The sequence below is a fragment of the Rissa tridactyla genome, chromosome 2 (assembly GCF_028500815.1).
Source record: "Rissa tridactyla isolate bRisTri1 chromosome 2, bRisTri1.patW.cur.20221130, whole genome shotgun sequence".
In the NCBI taxonomy this organism is placed as follows: domain Eukaryota; kingdom Metazoa; phylum Chordata; class Aves; order Charadriiformes; family Laridae; genus Rissa; species Rissa tridactyla.
This window is the reverse complement of record NC_071467.1, coordinates 9,750,937-9,774,201: the sequence shown is the minus strand read 5'-3', so window position 1 is coordinate 9,774,201 and position 23,265 is coordinate 9,750,937. Positions and strand designations below refer to the sequence as shown.

Below are 23,265 nucleotides of genomic sequence, written 5' to 3'. Positions count from 1 at the left end.
CAGACTGGGGGAAGCTCGTATTCTAGTACTACACGAACCCAGATCATGGGCATTTTAATGTGCTCCCAAAACCTGATCTGCAGGAACAGAGGGGCAGGTGGCCATGGAAATATTTCAGAGCTTAGTGAATAAATTTGAAGGATGTCTCCATGAAAGCCTTGGATCCCTTGCTTTCATAGTTAGGCTACATCAAAGAAATGATAGGCATTAGGTACTGAAATCATCCAGGGAAAAAAGCTTGTTAAGACTCAAACTGTGTTTAGTGTGTACTACCTGTTTTGAATTTCAATCTGATACCTAAAGTGGGATTTCATTTCTGGCTGAATAAAACTCCACTTTGTTTCCCTGGGTGAAATGAGCAGAGTCCACAGTCGGCAGTGTGGAGGCAGCGAGCAGGGACCATGGGGAAGGGGGCTCAGCTCAGAGACCCATGTCCTCTAACCAGTCTTGGGGTTTTGTTTCCTTCACATACGGGGAAACCTAGGGCTAAGGGAGCGCGTTCTGAGGATTTGCAAAATTTTTGCAGCTGGAGTAATAGGAGAGAGGAGAGCTCCGGATAGCTCCTGCTGCCTTTTGGGGGGGGAAATTTTCCCCAAACAGCATCAACTAGCACCCTCCACGCAATGACCAGGCAACAGTGAAACATTTCACAGCAAATCCTGAAGGATGACTTTGCTGTGGCTTTCCTAAAATTACCTATTCAGACTGAAGATTCCTATGTCAGGAAAATTTTAGATCAGCCATTTCAAGCAAGGTTAGAACAGAAATAAATGGGTTTGTTCATGCTAAATAACTCTGGATTTCTTTGAGAAGTTCCATCTTCTCCCACTCACCAGCCATGCTCTAGAGCAAGGGTTATGTGATTGGCAGGAAATAGCCTTTGGTTCCAGAATGTGTCCTTTGCCATCTACCTACAACCACACTCCTGCTGCTCAAGGCATTCGTCTGTTAACTTAGCAATTCTGCCATGCTCCTACCATGCCCTCAAGCTTGCTTTGTCACACCATACCTTGCTGTCCCCACCTTGAAGTTACAAAGCCACTGGCTCACTGGCCTCCCAAGACCCATGATCCAGCTACCTTGTGCCTCCACGAGCAAACTGGTGAGAACTCAACCGAGACAACATGATTCCTTCGATTAGCTATAAACCACCTATGATCTGCCACATTGCAGCCATTACAGTGGTGCCATCGCTAATTCTCCATTTAAAGCCTTGAGCTTTTGCTACTTGATGCTTTTCATTACAGCCATTTCTTCATACTGTGTGAAAATTCGGTCACCCATCAGCTCACAATTATCATTTAAATGATTTAATGAAAGATGAAACACACTAAAAACAGACCAAGGAAATTACATCATCAGCTACTTAAACTACAGGCATGAATGTATGATATCATTCAACAGAACAGTACTGTCAATTAATGTGCAGCTTTTTGTCCAAGAGGAAGACAGAAGATAAATCAGTAATGAAATCATCTTTTGCCTAAAAATGCCTGCGGTTTTACCACTAGAGGGTATCGGTGCTCCACAGAGCAAAGGGATAACGTCTCTCGCTCCTATTTTCCTTCCCTATGAAACTCAATGCAGGTGAAGTTCAGGTGATCACACCCGTGTATTTGATGTGCAAGAAAAGGAGTATCACAGCGGTGAAAAGGATTTTCCTTGATCACTAAAAGCCCCAAATGTTGGCATTAACGGACAAGGGGTGCTGCTAGTTCAACTGCTCTATGTGCCACAGCCTGTGCTGCGAGTCCCACTGCTCAAAGTGAGAGCCCACCCATGAAAACAACAGATCATGCAAGACACAAAAAAAAGTAGAAATAGGGTGGGAGGGTGAGACTGGAGATCAGAAGTCACCATGAATAATTTTGAGGGCAAAACTGAGCAGTGAATGTGGCCTGAACCTCCCCATTGCAGGAATTGCATGAATGCAGCCCAGACAAGTCCCAAAAATCACACAGCCCACAGAGCCAGGCTCCTGCTCCGCCTCACAGCAAGATGAAAGGCTTGTGTTGGGATACATAACCGCAATCCATCTTGGAAGGGTCAGCTATCCTTGTACCACACTGTTTCCAAAAGATAAACACCCACTGCAAGTTAATCAAATCACATCGCAGCAATCCTCCCTTAGCATCTGAAATGACAACCGCGTTCAAGGCACTTCATGAATTTTAATCTCCATTGATGCTATGCAACCCACCCATTTCCCTGCAGACTCTTCTCTTTCCGATCTTGGTGTTTACGAAGCCTGCAAGCCTTCTTGTTTTCTCTTTTTATGGAAGCTGCTACACAGGTGTCATGGTTCATCTTCACCTTGCTGCTTATACCTATACTGTAGACATATGTACCACCTATGCTCATATTGTGGTTTTGTGAACATAAAGACTCTTAATTTGCTTGACAGTTGCCGAGTCTATACTGTCCTATGGCAATAGGACAGTATAGATGAGTCTATATTGTTTAATTTCATCTTTTAGAGGTGTCATGGAGGGACAAGAGGCAGCAGTGTGGGTCCAGTGGTTGAACCTGACTGCAAAATCCTAACAGGCAAATTGCAGGGAAAGAAACTGCTGGATTCACAGAGGATGAGCAGAGGGGAGACTAACACTGACCTGGGGAACCAAGGGGCAGAGAGGGACAAAGTCTCAAATTTACTCACAGTTGTAACGATACCATCCATGGGACATAGAACACCAAGGGTTAGAAGAAAGAAATAGGGTAAAATCAAGGTTTAGTAATGAAGATTGAATTCTCTTAACCCTAAGCTTCCTATTGAACAGCGTTTCAGCAGGTGGCAGTCCAGACTTCAAGACTGGATATGCCAAATGAAGATCTGAATTTGGTTCTTCAGTTTTTAGAATCATCCTTGCTATCATTTTACATGATTTTGCACTGCCCATTACATTGTACCTATTCGCAGTGTTATACATAAAATCCTGATTAGTTTGTTCTATGTAGAAGTTCGAGACTACCAAACGGCAGTGCTCTTCTGTCACTGTCACAACAAATGTACTATTCTAGTAAATAGATGATCTTGTTATTGGAAATCACATGTTTAACATTCATATTTTCCAATTGTACCATTTTGGTGTATTAAAGACAGTATTCCAAAAACAATACATATTTTTTCCAGGAAAGATGAAGAAATTTATGACTACGCTAGACCACGAATCTAATGTTTCTTGGATGAACACCACAGACTGTTTTGTTTGATAAATTTCTTCTAATACTTAACATTCTTTGAGGTTTTCTTCTATATCTGCTCTCATTTGAAGCCAATATAATGCAGATATAGCTGAGAACTTTTATATTTTTTCCATATATAGACGCTTATCGCGTACATATGGAAAAAATATAAAAGTTGTTGAAAAAAAAGATGTTCACCATCTCTTCCTTCAAAATTTTAGAGTAATCGAATTTTAGGATTAGGATTTACGTGATTCGCTTTAGGAGCAGTTCATATAGTAATCTGCCTACAATCTATTCCAAAACATTGTGTTCTTCTGAAGCTGTCATGAGGACTAGATACATCACAGGCAGGTCAAACCATACTTATATCTGGCGTCATTTTGGCAAATTTTTGTGCTGTGTGGCAAAATGTTACATTTCAATTAGGCTTACAGTTAATACAGAGGAACACGTGCTTCTAGTGTACAGCTCATTTTGTTTTAAAGTAGACAGCTCAAGCTGGTCAGAAGCATCTACAGAAACAATTTCTTCTCTATAACTGTAAGGAAAGACTCCAGTGAGTAGCTCCCATGGGGATGTTTACTGTGTAAATTAGCTGAATGCCACCTCTTCTGTTCAGCCCTGTTTTGGATATAATTACATACAATGCCTTTTAATAATGTTTATATATTTTTACTACTGAAAGAATTAGCCTACCAGCGATACCAACCCACTTCTTACATGACCAGGTTTCCCTGAAATCCCTTACTGTAAATTTCGGTATCACATCTACATGCGGTCGAGGATCCTGCCTACAAAATAATAATCCAATCTGTGCGCAGGAAAACCTCTTGAATAGTTACGAGTAAGAAATCCCCTCCACTGCAGCAGTGCATAGACTTCTGTTTGCTCTCCCATCTTCAATACCATGTCTTGCAAGCCACTGGAATTTCCTTTGTCTCCAAATGTTCGTATAAATCTGAGATTTTTCTGCTTTCCTCCATTTGGTCCTTTCTTGTTTTCCCGTAAAACTTGTGTTCTACTTTCATTATGTTCTGCCACCTGGTAAATGCTAATGGAATTCTGTAAGATTATATTAGGAAAATCTGGCAGAGTTTTGCTCAGTTTTTGGTTTATGGTTCCCAATGCAATATGGTCCTAAAACCATGGTTCCCACACGCTTTCCCAAACTTCAACTGGAACAACCTTATTTTCTTCAACTATTGGCTTTTACCCATAAGGATTAAAAATGAATCTTTTCTCACAGTTCTTTCAGTTGCTCTATATTCCTACCCACCATCTTTTTCTCTGCATCCAAACTTCAGTTTTCACAGAACATCTGCAGTATCTTGCACTGATCATTTTATGGTTGCTAATGAGAGGCTTGAGTTGGGATTTTTAACACTGTAAAAATGACATTACCAAATATTTGAGAACAGCTCTTCAGAGAGAAGGGAATGCATGCCTGATTTCCACAGACCTGGGAATATTCACTGCTTGATATTTAGATTCTTGCAGCTCTGCTATTCCAAGGAATAGGACAGTAACTCTTACAGAGATCGGTACTGAGACTGGGGTGACAGGAAAAATCCAAAAGCTTTGTGCGGCCACAAATGTGCACTGTGCAGAGGGGTATGGGGAAGTGCACTGAGAAACTCACTGTAGGTCCTGAAGGAGGAGGAAAAAAGCGGCAAGTGCTTCAGGTAGGGATGTTCACAGGTTCCTCTTTCTCTGCATCCACAGATTCCACCAAGTACACACACATCCACAGCTCCATGCAGGAGCCCCTGGCCCAATCCCATCACACAGCAAGGGCAGGGTATGGAATGCCATGCTCAGTAAGCTGAATTGCACTCTTGCTCTGCTGCAATGGCAGAGACAGAGATCCTTCATAAGATGCTGGAGGAAACCCTAGGAAGTAAAAAAAGATCCCCAAAAGATCCCTAGTCACACTGGCATACCATCTGGCAGGTGATGAAGTGGCAGCCCAGAATGACACTAGTCTGTTGGTGACAAACGTGAGAGTCCAGTAGGAAGCTGAGCCAGAAAAGCCTAAACGTTTATTCATGCCAGGTTTTTTATGACCTCGGGTTCTCATTGGTAGGAGTTCCTCTGAACAGCTTCACTGTTGTTTCCCTAAGTTTGGAAAACTTGCAAAAAACAAGATCTGGGAGAGGAAAACTGTGCAGGGCATTTAAGGTGCAAAAGAACACCTTTAAAATCAGTTAGTTTCTCTCTCCTGCACTTACCCCTCCACATACAAGCCAAGAGCCTGGTTAAGGCCTCCTCTTCCTTTTGCTTTTTCTTCAGGTCTGCTCCTAAGAACTTTGCTTCAGTGCCCTGCGTACCACTGTTGTCAGCTTCCTTAGGAAGTCTGGCATGATGGTACAAAATATTCTGGGTCAGCAGTGTCAGACAGCATGAACAGCATCAGCCTGGATTTTCTGCTGTAGGGGACCTTTCAGAAGAATGGCCTGACACATTTCCCAGGTTTGTTGGCATAAGAGTACAAAATAGAAAGCTCAGTGCACTGCATTTCCCTGCCTGATTTTTCCCAGTTTGGAAGACAGGAGCCATCCACTAAGACTCCATTTCCATCTTGTCTCCGAGACAAGTTTTAAAGATGCTCTGAAAGGCCTAGCATACGTAGGTTACAAGAAGCAGCCTAGACATCTTATCACAAGGGTGACTGCGGGACAGACCGCAGAAGTGAAGGAGAGTCAGTAACAGCATTAGCTACACAGGAGTTAGATGTCTCCTATCCTCCCGGGGCTTGCACAAGGTTAGAAAAGCTCCTGATTGTTGCAACTAAATATTCTGAGTTGCTCTGTTAGTGGCTTTAAATTCTATTTTTATATTAAGTGAATGACATTGGACTGAACTATTGTTTGGGGCTTTTATCTGCCACGACTAGTATGCTTGTCCATGGGCTTATCTCTGGCTGGCAGCACGCTGCTAATTGAGTTGGGACACACAGGCTATGAAACACGGTGGGCCATGCAGCGCTGCAAAGCAGGAACAGCAGAGAGCCAAACCGCACTGCCCAGCAGCCCCAGCTGCAGTAACCCCAGATCAAATGAGTTTCAGAAATGCCTCTAACGGGACTTTCTCCAAAGAACATTAACAAATTTGTGCAAAGCCATTTCAAGGCAAACTTTAAGATTCATACAGTGGTTTCTACTAAATTTTGTGATATAAAAGTGTAGGGCATTTGAAAGTCAGCCAGTAATTCAGCAGTCAAGCGTCCAGCCTCCAGTAAACCCTGTAAAGAAGTGAATTTACAGTATACAAAGAGCCTACGGTAAGAGCATTACTCATTCATGTCAATGCTTAAACATCCTGAGTAGGAATTTCCAGGAATGTACCTTTCTAAGCACCATCAACACTGTTGTGTCCAGAGAGATCACAGATCAAGGAGTCCACTTCCAGATATGACAATATCTCAAGGACACCCAAGAATCAGGATCTCCCACACAGACATGCACTGATCTCCCCACAATCCCTTCCCACTCCTTTAGAAAGGAGGAGAGGAATGTGTTACATCCTCTGAATGAATTTTTAGGGAGCTCCAAAGAACGCAAATGAGAGAAACTTCTAAATCCACTGTCATGCCTTTTGCCTTGACTGAACACACTGTTTCGATATTTTCTATGTTCCTACTTGAAATCAATTGAAATCAAAACACTGTAGGGGAGAAGAAAAAAAACCAACCAAAACCAAACAAACCAAAAAAACCCCAGTGAAACAGCTTACCCACCCTTTCTTCCACCTGACCAAATTCCCTTTTCTGACAGGCACTCACATCAATTCATAGAACAGAACCATAGAATCGTTTCAGTTGGAAGAGACCTTTGGGATCATCAAGTCCAACCTTTAACCTGGCACTGCCAAGTCCACCACTAAACCATGTCCCTCAGCACTACATCTACACAGTTTTTAGATACCTCCAGGGGTGGGGACTCAACCATTTCCCTGGGCAGCCTGTTACAATGCTTGATATCTCTTTCCATGAAGAAATTTTTCCTAATATCCAATCTAAACCTCCCCTGGGGCGACTTGAGGCCATTTCCTCTTGTCCTATCACTTGTTACTTGGGAGAAGAGACCGACCCCCACCTGGCTACACCCTCCTTTCAGATAGTTGTAGAGAGCGATAAGGTCTCCCCTCAGCCTCCTTTTCTCCAGGCTGAACAACCCCAGCTCCCTCAGCTGCTCCTCATAAGACTTGTTCTCTAGGTCCCTCACCAGCTTTGTTGCTCTTCTCTGGACACACTCCAGCACCTCAATGTCTTTCTTGTAGTGAGGGGCCCAAAACTGAACACAGTATTCAAGGTGTGACTTCACCAGTGCCGAGTACAGAGGTACAATCACTTCCCTAGTCCTGCTCGCCACACTTTCTAATACAAGCCAGGATGCCGTTGGCCTTCTTGGCCACCACCTGGGCACACTGCTGGCTCATATTCAGCCAGCTGTCAACCAACACACCCAGGTCCTTTTTCCCCGGGAAGCTCTCCAGCCACTCTTCCTCAAGCCTCTATCGCTGCATGGGGTTGTTGTGACCCAAGTGCAGGATCTGGCACTGAGCCTTGTCGAACCTCATACCATTGGCCTCGATCCATCAATCCATCCTGTCCAGATCCCTCTGTAGAGCCTTTCTACCCTCAAGCAGATCAACACTTCTGCCCAACTTGATCTCATCTGCAAACTTACCAAGGGTGCACTCGATCCCCTCGTCTAGATCCTTGATAAACATATAAAAGAGAACAGGCCCCAATACCGAGCCCTGGGGAACACCACTCGTGACCAGCCACCAACTGGATTTAACTCCATTCACAACTCTTTGGGGCCTGGCCCTCCAGCCAGTTTTTTACCCAGTGAAGCACACACCCATCCAAGCCATGAGTAGCCAGTTTCTCCAGGAGAATGCTGTGGGAAATGGTGTCAAAAGCTTTACTAATGCCCAGGTAGACAACATCCACAGCCTTTCCCTCTTCCATTAAGTGGGTCACCTTGTCATAGGTTTGTCAAGCAGCACCTGCCTTTCATAAACCCATGCTGACTGGGCCTGATCGCCTGATTGTCCTTATGTGCTGGATGATGTCACTCAAGATGACCTGCTCCATAACCTTGCCTGGCACCGAGGTCAGAGTGACAGGCCTGTAGTTCCCCAGATTCTCCTTGCAGCCCTTCTTTCAGATGGGCACTACATTTGCTATCTTCCAGTCAGCTGGGACCTCCCTGGTCAGCGAGGACTGCTGATAAATGATGGAAGGTGGCTTGGTGAGCACTTCCACCAGCTCCTCAGTACCCTTGGATGGATCCCATCATGCCCCATAGACTTGTGTGCATCTAAGTGGTGTAGTAGCTCACTAATAATTTTCTCTTGGATTATGGGGGGTTCATTCTGTTCCCCATCCTTGTCATCCAGCTCAGGGGCCTGGGTACCCATAGAACTGGTCTTACTATTAACGACTGACGCAAAGAAGGCATTAAGTACTTCAGCCTTTTCCTCATCTTTGGTCACTATGTTTCCCCCACATCCAATAAAGGATGGAGTTTCTCCTTAATCCTCCTAATACATTAGGTCCTCTGAAGGTGATATAGCTGAAAGCGAATTTCTAATATGAGGAATACAGCACTGCCCAGAAATAATCTCTGTAGTCTCTAATACAGGGTTTCCAGGTCGGGCAGTGATTACATTAATTCAGTGGCTGGGCAGATTCTTACAGTGAACTGAAAAGAGAATCTTTACTCTTTACCCAAGACTTTGACCCATTTGGGAGTTTTGACAGGTGGGGCATTTTTTCTGCTTTTGACCCTACGTTGCAAAAGAGCATACTTTTTTAAACAATGCCAATACTTCCAACCTAATCTAGCATTTTCAGACAGGTGGGATCGTCAACTGAAAAAGTAATTTCCAGTTTGGACTGTATCTTCTTTGCCTGTGCCATCTCAAGCTCCATCACACGCTCACCTTTCTGTGTGAATATGAGCACTTTACGCAATGATCTCAGTTTTCACATGGAGTGGGACATTCAGAAGAAAACTTGCATGGTGCCATTTCCAATGGACATTTTGCATGGTCAAAGACTTGCAACTGTCTAAGGAAAAGGTGCACATCTACACAGGACCTGCACCTCACAAGAACACTGCCAGTACACTCCAGGTTCAGGTAACAGTTTCAAGGATTTTCCATTATGGGTAATGAAGGGAGTCCTGATAATGCAGCTCCTGGGGATCCAGATGTATGGCTTAGTTCTGGCAGACTGACTGGGATCTATGGATTACAGGAGATAAATATTATCACTGTAAGAACCCCTTCCTGAATTTTCTGGCATTAACTCCACAGAGAGCTCTACCGATTTGCACTTGAGATGGTCGCAGTTTCGGCTGTGATACAGGGCACTTGACTCAGGACTTTTCCAGCTAAAAGTACTACAGCAAGAATGCCTACACTGGAGAAAAACAGACAAAGGTTTTTTTAACCCAGGAGGATTTTTTGAAGTTTTTCTAAATTTTATATAAGTGAGGAGTGCAGAGTCATCACTGCATCTTACTCTATGTGACAACACTGCACAACATTTTTCCTTAACAAAGTGGTCTGTAGCCTATGACCCATTCACAAATCCAATCCAGTGGTGCTGCAGAACAAGCTCACATCAGTCAGACAGGAAAGGATTTCTTACTGTGTAGAATACAAAGCAGATGAGCTGCTCTCACTTAACTCACAGGGACAGGAGAGGAGAAGGGATCTGCGATAAAAGATGCAAGGGCTAAACTCCCATTACAGCAGCAGTGGATCAAATGAACAGCGAAGGTGTGGAGGAATGCTTTTTCTTGGAATACAGAAATTAACGCAGACTGTGTTAATAGACAGACCAAACTTTCCTACAAATTAAACCACATTTTGAGTCCAGTTTGACTGATGCTGTTCCTATAAACCTTTTTGTACATCAGACTCTTAATTTTTCCTTCATGCTCCATATATAAGCAGGCTGTAGTTTGTCATTGGTGATCAGCCAGGCAACAAGGCTTCACAGCTCTGGCCCATTGCCAGCACCCCATAAAATGGCATTAGCTGGATGCCAGGGGAAGGCCACTGAGGGCTGAATGCATAATATTCTTGAATATCTCTTTCTACAAAAGAACCGGGGATGTCTTAGAGGCTTTAGGTTACCTCAGAGATCACATGAAAATAGCCATTTTTAAACATGTCAATGTAAGGTTCTTATCTCAGTCAGAATGTCACCCAAGGTATGGGCTTTTATCAGATAATGATGGACATCCTGGTGCAACTTCACTCTCTAGCTGCCGCTTCATAGGGGCACAGATGTCCCATAGGTTCTGTTACATATTTGCCAGCCCCTTATGGATACTTAAGGTCCTCCATGGCGTCTCATAGTGCATTAGGTGCACATGATTCAAGCCCCAGTTCTTTGCCTTTTTGGAGGAGATGGCTCCGTTATATCCGCTGAGAGTATCACCAGGGTCCTGGTGCTGAACGCAGTGTCATGTGGATGAAAATGCCTTTTGGATTTCAACCTGACCAGCATGGTCTCTGAATCACACCTTCCCCAGCTGGCCAAATGCTCACTGCCATGCCCTTTCTCACAGTGCAGAATTGAAACCAGTCCCTGTCATTCAGCTGCACCCCAATCAAGCCACTGTCTTATGCCCTTTAATACCTGCATTTCAAAATATATTTGAGGACTTCTCTCATAGTTCTATACGAACTTTGATGATTTTTTGGACACTTTATTAGGAAGAGAGAAGAGGGACACGTCAACTACTTTGAAGTGATTCAGTGAAGGTGCTTACAGAGGCTGTGTCATGTGGAATTGCTATAGGATCTGCACCTCCACTGGAAAGAGCGTTGAAGGGTCTGCAAGTCCCAGTGGGCTGCAGACCCATGGTGATAACACAGCTGCTAAGGCCAACATAGGAACAGCTGACGCATGTAATACTGATAGGTTATATGTGCTCCTTCTTCACCTCCAGTTCACATTCATTAGTAAATTATGAGTTGCGTTAGCATGGCAAATGAATCACATCCTCCTTGAAGGTGAACTTTGAATAAGCTCTGTAGAGGTCATTGTATCATCAGAACTCTGATTTACACAAGTAAACAATAACAGTAGCACATGGTATTTGTACCTATGTAAATTTGATGCTTTTTTAAAGTATTTCTGCTGCTTTGCATTACCATAAGCAATTAATCAGCATTCAAAATTCAGAACGATCATCTGTAAGCATGTGATATTTCATTTGAAGCCTGAAGTTGAAGTCTATTGAGGAGGTTATCAGCCTTTTCCAGACCTGCCCAATTTTATTCCTGAAGTGTTTCACCAGCATCTGCAACAATGCCTCTCAACTCAATGTATGATGGCTCTTCTGCTCAACTGACTCCTTAATATCTCAGATTACGTTATCTCTGTTTAACCTGACAGTTTCAAACAAAGACAATTCTATCAAACCTGCAGGAAAAAAAGGCAATATGGAAGGCAATACTTTTGTTTTTCTTTGAAGAAAGACCTCTATTTAGTCGAGTAAGTAATTTGAAATGGCACAGAATTCAGCATACGTAAGTACATATAGAAAAATAAAACCCAATTTGCAGTAATGAGAAGTTCTGCATGCAGAATACAATCTAGCAAAGCAGTTAAATCTGGGCTAAGCAGCTCTGTGGGGACTCACATGTTTCTATCCTCAAAGAATATGTATCTTTGGTTCACTTCTAAACGTAGCAGCTGGTTTTACTGAAGGAAGGTCCTCTATAACAAAGTACTGGGCACAGTGGGACATGTAAGTTTCCTATTCTTATTTGACATCCATGCGAACAGGAATTCCCGTTCCTAATTCAAGCTTTGTCACCTTACTTCTGTTGTGGCATCGTTGCAGAGAGTGGCTGGAATTTCAATGTAATAACGAATCTGTAGGAGTGGAGAGTTAAACCCATTGTCAGGTGTGGCCTGACAGATGTGACCAGCCAATAAAGCTCATTCAGTGAGCTGAACTGCTCTCTGAGCGCCACGGACTGTACCGACTAGATTAGTGGGATAGTAGGTACTTAACTCGTACTATGCACACAGGTATTTGGATGCCTGTACTGAATTTCTTAATCTCATGTAAGTGAAGAAAAGCAGAAATCTTGGAGCAGAAAGCAACAACACTCATGCTGTGCTCACAGCTTGCAGTGCCTCTGCCAGTCCCGAATAGTGGGATGATGGGGAAGCTTAGCATCAGACATGCAGGGCTTTTGTCTTTTCCTGTAAAATTAGGAATGCTGCACAGGGATGAGTGTCAGGTTTGGGGGTTTTAATTGACATTCCAGACAACTGTGATGGTTGACAAAGGCATCTAAAGTGCGTGGAAACTCAGATTTTTTTCCTTACACATCTCACCAGGACAGCTCCTGGGATGGGGTGGCACAATTACCATGTGACTAGAGAAAATAATATTAGTCAGTGAATACCAGGTAGAAACTCTTTTCTGGGTGAAAGTCGTACTGAATGAATCACACAATCTCTCCAGTATCTCAGTGCTCAGAATATATAAGGCTATTAGCCTTGGCTATCTACAGTATTGCCTTTACATTTGTATTTGGTATAGCATGGCTTGGAGCTGTTCTCCACATTGATTAATTATTTAGGTCAGGTTCTAACTATTCCAATGATGTTACAATGAGTTATGAGGAGTCTTGATCAAGATGCGCAAAACCGATTGTACACTGATTTTTTCCATTGCTTACCAGCAACAGTAGTCCTATGAATGCTCAGAAGTCTGGTCTATACTCAAAGTGGTCCATTTTTTTTTTTAAACAGGAAATTAAGGAGAGGGACAAGATTGCTCCTCCAACATCCCTTCCTTCTTAATTTTTTCTTAGGGACTAATTCAAAGTGCCTTTAAATCAATGAGAACATTTTCATTGGCTTCAATGAGCACTGGAGCTCAGCTTTACCCATCTGACACATAAGGTTTCTGCCTGCATTTTGATTAAATAAAAATTAGGCCAGATGCACGTGAAATATAGGCTGGGCTTCACCTCAACTGATTGCAGACACTGCCAGTGTCTGCATCTCAGCGTGGCTGGCTTTCTTTAAAGCAGTGGGGAAAACTGGGGAGCCTTAAAAGCATGATTCATCTGCTCTATTTTAGGTATCTACTTTAGGAGGAACTATGTATTAGAAGTGCCTACTTCTCCAACCGGAAAAAAGAGCCCCAGGTGACTAGGTCAGATGAATCTCACTTACAATGTCAGAGAACAAGCCATGAATCAAACCTAACGTTGTCTTGCAATGTTGGGAATGACAAAAAAAAAAAAGAAGTAAAAAGGAAGAAAGCTTTCCACTGGGCCCCAGGGCACAAATGTCTAAATACAACCTTTAACAACAGGGAAAAAACGAGTTGTGTTTTCTTACTCTGTCTTGCACATATCATGTTTGACACTCACATATTTGCCAAACTGAATATTGAAAAAACGTGAGATGAAGCCAAAATTAATAATAAGATGTTCTTAGAAATCCCCCACCATTTTTACCCTTGAGGGTGCATGCATTCTAGTGTTCTTCCACAGCAAGACAACTATTAACATAATGGCTTCTAAAGAACAAAAGCTTAATTTCTCCTATGAAGGTAATGTTATATTTGGAGCAAAGTTGAAGAACACAGGTATTGCAATCCCACCTCACCCAGTAAAATTATCAGACCTGGTAACTAGGAGTTTCCAAGTTATTTGAATTCTGAGGGTGCTTTGGTAAGTCTGATGTTAAAGTTAATTACTTACAAGAACAAAATTTGAAAGGTTTTCATGGTGAATACTTCACAGTAAATTACTAGCACTATTTCAGTCGTTGTGACATTTTCAAAATAAGCACATGTTTACACTCAGCTTGCTTGTAAGGTTATTAGATGTATCTCAAGGTGCCCACTTCAAGTGTACGCTAAACAGCTGTAATGCAGCTATGGATGTTGTTTATCTAACACAAATGAATCAACGTTCTCATAATAGAAAGCATGTAATTAAGTTCTGCACACACCATTATTGGAGTTATGGGCAGGCTAAGAAGTATTTCATGCTTTAGACTCTTGAGGGAACTTGCGCTCCTTCCTCCAGCATGGATCACTCTGTTCTTTCCTTCACAGGACAAAAGGATACAAAAGCATGTGAAATCTTTCAAACCTAAATATTTTTTGGCCATGAATTTTGAATCATTCTCCTTATGCAAGATACGCCACACCATGCACAGAAGCAGAGCAGTTTTTCCCTTGGACCTGGACAGCAGAAGTTAATAATGCAGCAGTCATCCTGTACATTCAGTTGCACCTTTCTCCCTTGCTCCAGTGCTTAAACTCACATCAGCTTTATTTTTTCTGTCATTTCTTAATATGAGGAAATGTGAAAGTTGGTTGGGGTTTTTTTGTTCCATTTTTTTTTATTTTATTTTATTTCTAGCACAGGTTTTATTAGTTCCCTAGTTTAAAGAGCAGGGAGTAAATTGCACATGTCTGTCTATTCATCCTTTATTACAGCATTAACCTTTCCATTATCAGCTCAAAAGCAGGGTTTATATTGCAGGCACCATACCCAGCAATGACTTCATAGGCTGATTTAGTAGCAATCCCTATCAGTTGATGTGCCACAGACCCAAACTTCATGAGATAGATAGATGATAAAAGAAGAAACAAGAGGCATCAGCTAAAATGAGACTGAATTCAGGGGTTATTGGCTCCTCTCCATGTGCTTTCATGGTACAGCAAGCTAGATAGATTGGGCTCACACTAACAATTCCTTCAGCTCATATTCTTAATTGATAAGATATCAATGCAACAGGTCAGATATTTTTTGCGTGCATGAGTTTCCTTTATTCCCCACTTCCAGCTAGGAAAAAATCAAGTATAAATATATTTTCTAGGATTTGCACATGTAAAATCCAGACCACATTTTATTTCCCAATTATATAGCCTAAAACCTTTTGTGAGTGACCAGTTCTTAATCACCTTTTAGAGTTAACATCCATCAGCATGGTGTGTATGCTTCTGCCTGCTGAGTTGGATTTGGTAGTGGGGTGGGGGCTACAGGGGTGGCTTCTGTTAGAAGCTGCTAGAAACTTCCCCCATATCCAACAGAGCCAATGTCAGCCAGCTCCAAGACAGACCCACCACTGGCCAAAGCTGATCCCATCAGAGATGGTGGTAGCACCTCTGGGATAACATAGTTAAGAAGGGGAAAAAAAATGCTGCACAACAGCAGCCAGAGGAGAGGACTGCGAATATGTAAGAGAAACGACTCTGCAGACACCAAGGTCAGTGAAGAAGGAGGGGGAGGAAGTGCTGCAGGTGTTGGAGTAGAGATTCCCCTGCAGCCCATGGTGAAGACCATGGTGAGGGAGGCTTTCCCCCTGCAGCCCATGAAGGTTAATGGTGGAGCAGATATCCACCTGCAGCCCACAGAAGACCCGATGATGGAGCACGTGGATGCCTGAAAGAGGCTGTGGCCTTGTGGGAAGCCCATGCTGAAGCAGGCTTCTGGCAGGACCTGTGGCCCCATGGAGAGGAGCTCACGCTGGAGCAGGTTTGCTGTCAGGACTTTTGATCAACTGGGGGAACTACGCTGGAGCAGTTTGTGAAGGACTCCACCCTAAGAGAACGACCCACGTTGGAGAAGTTCATGGAGGACTGTCTCCCACGGGAGGAACCTCATGCTGGAGCAGGGGAAGAGTGTGCGGAGGAAGGAGCAGCAGAAGCAAGGTGTGATGAACTGACCACAATCTCATTCCCCATCCCCCTGTGCCACTCGGGGGGGGAGGAGGTAAAGAAATTGGGAGTGAAGTTGACCCCAGGAAGAAGGGAGACGTGAGGGGAAGGTGTTTTAAAATTTGGTTTTATTTCTCATAGAATCATAGAATCTTCATGGTTGCAAAGGACCTTTGAGATCATCGAGTCCAACCATACACACACACGCACACAAAAACAACAACAAAACAGAAAAACCAAATAAACAAAAAAAAAACCAAAAAAACCCCTACAATCTCTGCCACTAGAGCATGCCCTGAAGTGCCAAATCTACACGTTTCTTAAATACCTCTAGGGATGGTGACTCAACCACCTCCCTGGGCAGCTTGTTCCAGTGCCTGACCACTCTTTCAGTAAAGTCATTCTTCCTAATATCTAATCTAAACCTCCCCTGCCGCAACTTCAAACCATTTCCTCTGGTCCTGTCATTATTCCCTTGGGAGAAGAGGCCAACACCCACCTCTCTACAACCTCCTTTCAGGGAGTTGTAGAGGGCAATGAGGTCTCCCCTCAGCCTCCAAGCTAAACATGCCCAGCTCCCTCAGCCTCTCCTCATATGCCCTGGTCTCCAGACCCCTCACCAGCCTGGTAGCTCTCCTCCGGACACGCTCCAGCACTTCAACGTCCCTCTTGTACAGAGGAGCCCAGAACTGAACACAGCACTCGAGGTGAGGCCTCACCAGTACCAAGTACAGAGGCACGATCACTTCCCTGCTCCTGCTGGCCACGCTATTCCTGATACAAGCCAGAATGCTGTTGGCCTTCTTGGCCACCTGGGTACACTGCTGGCTCATGTTAAGCTGGCCATCCACCAGCACCCCCAGGTCCTTTTCTGCTGGGCAGCTTTCCAGCCACTCTGCCCCAAGCCTGTAGCGCTGCTTGGGGTTGTTGTGGCCGAAATGCAGGACCTGGCACTTGGCCTTATTAAACCTCATACAGTTGGCCTTGGCCCATCGATCCAGCCTGTCCAGGTCCCTCTGTAGAGCCTTCCTACCCTCAAGCAGATCAACACTCCCACCTAGTTTGGTGTCATCTGCAAACTTACTGAGGGTGCACTCAATCCCCTCATCCAGATCATCAATAAAGATATTAAACAAAACCGGACCCAAAACTGAGCCCTGAGGGACACCACTGGTGACCAGCCGCCAAGAGGATTTCACCCCATTAATCACAACTCTCTGGGCATGGCCATCCAGCCACTTTTTAACCCAGTGATTACCCTACTCTGATTTGATTGGTAATAAATTAAATTAATTTCCCCAAGTCAAGTCTGTTTTGCCCATGACAGCAACTGGTGACTGATCTCCCCATCCTTATCTTGACCCACAAACCTTTTGTTATATTTTCCCTCCCCTGTCCAGATGAGGAGGGGGATTGACAGAGTGGCTTGGTGGGTACCTGGGTCCAGCCAAGGTCAAACCACCACACTTGCCCACTCAGGTCCTCCTCTCCTATTAGTCCACTCCACCTACAAGATGGCATCCTCCATGCCATGCACAGCTTGCTTGTGTGGTGAGGAAACTCCAAATGGAAGAAGAGCAGATAATCTCTCAAATCCTATGTGCTATTTGGTGAACTTCAGTGCCTCACGGCCTCTATAGTCAGGATAAAACTAAAAGGCTGATGCAGAAGTTTCTTGGCTGAGGAAGCTGAATGATCACTTGAGCAGCATTGCATAAGACAGGATAGATAACACCAGACAGATGGCAAGACTCCAGCTTGTGGCAGTCAAGCTAACAGCATTCAGGAGAAGTAGCATTAAATGAAAGATTAGGACCAAGTTATCCTGGGTTAACTCTTTGTCTACTGTTGTTACAGGTTAGCACTGCTCCTCTCAGAGATATTTCAACTAAAGAAGAACGTGGATATCCTTAGACAGATTCATAAAATCATAGAATCATAGAATGGTTTGGGTTGGAAGGGACCTTTAAAGGTCTTCCAACCACCCTGCAATGAGCAGGGACATCTTCAACTACATCAGGTTGCTCAGTGCTCCATCCAACTTGACCTTGAATGTTTCCAGGCTTGGTGCATCTACCTTCTCCCTGGCCAACCTGTGACAGTGTTTCACCACCCTCAGTCTAAAAAATTTCTTCCTTATATCTAGTCTGAATCTTCCCCTTTTAGCTTAAAACCATTATCCCTTGGCCTATTGCAACAGGCCCTGCTAGAAAGTTTGTCCCCATATTTCTTATAAGCCCTCTTTAAGTATTGAAAGGCTGCACTAAGTTGTCTCCAGAGCCTTCTCTTCTCCAGGCTGAACAACCCCAACTCTCTCAGCCTGTTTTCATCAAAGAGGTGCCCCAGCCCTCTGATCTTTTTTGTGGCCTCCTCTGGACCCACTCCAACAGGTCCGTGCCTTTCCTGTGCTGAGGGCCCCAGAGCTGGACATAGCACTCCAAGTGGGTTCTCACCAGAGCGGAGTAGAGTGGCAGTGCTGGCCACGTTTCTTTTGATGTAGCCCAGAACATGGTTGGCTTTCTGGGCTGTAAGTGTACATTGCTAGCCCAAATCCAGTTTTTCATCCACCTTAATTTTACCCTGTTCTCAGCCCTTTAGGCTGGATCTTGGCACCTTGGCAATAGAAAATACTGGCTTTAGGGGGAGTTCACGCCATGTGAATTTGATTCCCAGTCTCCACTAAGCACTACAAATTTCTATTGACTTCACTTTACGTTTTTTGTTCTGCAATGGGATTTCAATCCAGATTAGTAAAAAAAAAAGATTATCTGTGATCCCTGAGGGCATTTTTCTATATGCACAGCCTTACAACCTTAACCTGAAACTGGTGATCCAGACCTAGACAAATAGCAAGCCAAGCTATTACTATTACTTGTTAGTACCTCTGACTTAATTGTATGATGTTCTAGTATGAAAACGTTAGGATTAATCAAGCTAGCTAGAGTAAAATGGCAAATGTAACTGAAGTAGAATGGGTTAATTTTCCTTGCTGAGAACCAATTAATTGGTGCAATGAATTAATCTGGCAGCAGAAAGTCCTGTGCTGTCACAGTTAATCTGCTTCCATTATCATCGTACCCTGGTTAAAGCTAGCTCAGGTATTTTTACATCCCACTGAAACCTTTCCCATAGCCATATTTTTTGTTTCTTAAATGCAGTACGTATACAAAGGCCACCATTTAAGGAAAGTAATTTCAGCTTGAACAGAAGTGTCATAAAATCCAGAAAGTCTTTGATGCACAGGATGACACACTGTGTGTCTCTTACTTCCACAGTAAGTTAAGTAAGTTAACTCAAGTAACTCAAGTAGGTGAGTTAAGCCAAGCACTAGATTTGGCATCAGCAAGGGATATATCTTCACATCACTCCGGCACTGGGTATAGGCTTAGGCCTGGGTATTTTCTATTCCTTTCCCTGGAATGTAAGGCATTGCCCATTTCTTAGGCTTATTATTTTGCTATAGCAGGAAATGATTACAGACTCACTCTTCTTCATGTACATTACTATAGGTTTTTGGGGTTTCTTTAAACTCTTCAGGCTCATTATAGAGAGAACTTTGTCATTGCTCTGGTGAATGCAGTGCTGTCCTGGTTTGAGGTAGAACAGAACCAACTTTTTGTTCAGTAATTTTTCTTCTTAGCTAAGCCTCTTTTAACTCTCTGAAATTAACAGCATGTTGTGCAGAAAACTGTTTGTTCTCAGAGTGATAAGACCTGATTATGCCAAGGAATGGTATGCAGAGAGGCTCTTGCTTACACTTATTGCTGTAACAACCAAGGCCAGCTAATTTTGTTAATTGCCCCGCTGGAGGGTCAGAAATGGAAAAGCATAGAGGGGTCACACCTGTGGGGAGGAGCAGACAGGACAGGTGACCCAAAACTGACCAACAGGGGTATTCCATCCCATCTGCCCCATGCTCAGTACAAAAGCTGGGGGATCAAAGGGTCAGCTTTCTTTCTTCAGTGGCCAACGTCCGAGGAGGACCCTGTCTGTTTGTTTGCCTTTGATCCCAATCTGTTGGTTCCTGACTCCAGCTCTGGAATCCAGTTCCCACCCGTCACCGAGTCCAGTCTGGGACTTCCCTGGGAGCTTGATACGGTTTTGTATATATTGTATCTATGTCATTATTTCCTTTTTATTTTATTGTTAATGTTTCATAAAGTAGTTTAGTTCCTTCTAAACTCATAAATCTCTTTATCCCTCCTCTTCCTCTCCTTGGAGCGAGAGGTGGGGGAGAGCATCTGTCTCGTCATTGGCCGATTTGACCTAAACCACAAGTGCGTAAGTAGATAGTCTCTGATATCACCTGAGGAAAACACCTAATTTTCTGTGGCTGCACACAACTGAAGCTGTTGGTCCTTGCAGCCTTTTCTAATGAAACGGAGGACCCCATCTTCATAGTCAGGAGCCTGACTCCTCCAGCACAGAGGTGCAAGCGGGGTCGTAACTCCAACACATGCAGCAGATAGGCCACTGAAATGAACCCAGAAAGATGCACATCTGTCTCCTTACTCAATCTTCCTACACTTCCTACACTTCGACTGACCCAGCTCTTCTCCCTGGTTCCCAGAACAGTGATAAGAAGCCGATGTGGGAGCACAGGGTGTCACACGAAAAGTACTAAATAAAGGAAGCAGACATCAGTAGCTTCATTTTCTCCCCGTCAGGATTAAAATATCTTTTGATGAATAGGGAGAACATCTTTTTATGTGAACTAAAAATATTACAGGAAATTAAACAGGGCTGTGAAGATGTTAAATCTAGAAAGTATATTCAATCATCATAACATCTTTCACAGCAGTTTTAGTTCTGATTTAAGCTCAAAATCTCAAAGTAAACTTAACTTTGGAGCCCTTACAACATCTCCAGAGTGCTATGTTGGTTGCTATATTTATAGACAGTGTTACATGAGTGTTCTTCTCTCTTTAAATGCAGCTAGTCAGCAGATAGCATGCCAGTGGGTAGTACTCCAGAGTACATCTGCTTGGTATACCAGCATTATGGAGTCAGGAGGATTTAATTTAATAACTTTAACTGTATGAATTGTTCACAGGGCTTAGATGTAAGCAACCAGAAATTATTTAATTACTTTTAACATGAATACATGGTTACATACAAGCAGGTTTGTACATGGGAGTGAGCATGTGCTCACTCTAAATCTGAATTTATTTTCTGGCAACTAAGCATCCTACAGACATCAGTTTGCTACTTCTAGGAGAGCTGGAAAATCTGAACTAGCTTGATCATCACCCATATCCTAAAAACGATTTCCCAAAATGCTTGAAGATATCTGACAAATCAAATTATTCACTGCTTTTCTGATGTGTTTCTACTCTTTAGCCAAAAAAAAAAGAAAAAAAAAAGAAAAAAAAGAGAAACTGAAAGAACACCTGTGCTTTGGGGAATGAAGCCTAGAGAGAAACATTTGGGAAACTTATGAAAGACTATGAAAGGAAGGTAAGAGCATGATCTTATGCTTACAGAAATTACTGTCAAAACTCTCAGTGGCTTTAATAGTGAAAGATCACAGCTCAAAGCATAAGCCCAAGAGAGGAAGAGAAGGAACAGGTCTGTGATGAAAGACAGTGGGCACAGAGAAATGGTGACAGCAAAGCACATATCCAAACACTTTCATGTAAAAAGCTCCACGCTTCAACGACCTATGCACTTCTGACGTCTGGTAATTTCCCTCTTTGGGGAAGATGGCCCCAAATATACAGTCACTATTCACTGAACTCAAGACATTCAAAACTGCTGATTATTTTTCTTTGATGTTTTCTCTTTTTCCTTTTTTTCCCCCCCCCCTCTATCTGCTATCAGCTCAGGAATGAGCTGACCAGTTCTGAGTACCCATGTCTCTGGTGAATGAGAGAAGCCTTAAAGAGCAATTTAAAGAGATCTTACAGCTGTAAAGAAAACCTTTACATTGTAATAGCTTGAAATACAGATGGCAAATTGAGATGCCCTTTAGCTAATGCTGTAGTTTCATGTGCTTTCCAACAGACAGATATGTACAGAATAGGAGAAACCTGCTAAAGCAATGAAAGGCCTGGAAGCAGACAGGATTTAGCTAAGGTTTTATTAGCAGAAAGAATTAGTTTTGAGTTTTATCATGGCAGTTGGAAGGCCTGGGGCTTTAATCTTGCGAAGACTTTACCATGCAATCTGTGCTGGATATTACACCACCAGACATCATTCTCTTTTCACAACACAATTCTGATTGAGATTTTTGAAAACTTTGAAAAAAATAAAGCATATGATACACCTCCCATTGATCAGCTGAACAGTGCCAGGCTGCAGAGCTTGTTAGGATGTAATCCTTTGGGGGAGTTAAATTTTAACAGACTGCTGGGGTTATTTTTGGTTTGTCATGTGCAAACTGACTGTAATCTCATTGGTACCCACTGAGAAGGCAGAAAGGATGATGGCTGTGCTACAGCTGGTGGTGAAAGGTTATTCTTAATTTTGATCTGGCAAACGAGTTATCAGCCATCATGAATGACAAGATTCCTTCTCCCACTCAGCCAGTGATGAGCAGACTTTCAAACACACTGTCTTAAGAAGGCATAATTACAAAGCCATTTCAAAGTCAAGGTTAAAAACCTCAGATGCTTCATTGCCCCTTGGCAGGAGAATACAAAATTGCATCCCTCTCTTTCCTCCCTGCCATCATTAACTATTTCTTAAAAAAAAATCTGCAGTTCATACTCTAGGAAGCAACTGACAGTTAAAGACCAGGAAGAATGTTTTACTTTAAACTGGAGGAAGAAAAGTGTTAGGAAAATGGGAGGTTTGTGGATATTTTTGGCTAAATCAAACTCTGGATCAAATTGGCTGGCAACAGAATGGAGGTCTTTATCATGACTTGAGAATGAATGAGGCCACTGGCTGCTGAAAAAAAGCTACTGGAAAAGGCTTTGTTTCAATTTAGAATGTAGTGATTCAATAAACAAGAAAAATGGGGATAATTTCATGGATTTGTGGGATAACACACCACTGCAAACTAACAGGGTAAATTTTTCTGTCAATATTGGCACTGATTTGAAACTGTTGCTGTTTTCAAAGCTAAACCAGTCTGAGGGAAAAATAAATAACACATTATTTTCCTAAGTAAATCCTTCCACTCACCCTCAAGGAAATGTTAAAGAGAAACATGTAAGAGGATCGTTCAATCTAATTATACAATGTGAGCAAATCTCTGAATAACAGCTGCAGCATGAAGAGGGCATTAATGTTAACTCTTCATCATGGACATCAATGTCTGATGATTATCACTCATTAAAAGCACTTTGTTGCACATGCAAAACCCAGTTGCTAAGGGGACCTGAAAACTATTTAAAGCCAG

At 43.0% G+C, this 23,265-nt stretch overlaps 1 protein-coding gene across 2 annotated transcripts in view; it reads right to left on the bottom strand.

The window, feature by feature from the left end:
• Window positions 1-23,265, bottom strand: part of KCNQ3 (potassium voltage-gated channel subfamily Q member 3) — a 214,598-nt gene that overhangs the window by 38,828 nt on the left and 152,505 nt on the right. The gene's annotated exons all lie outside the window — the stretch shown is intronic.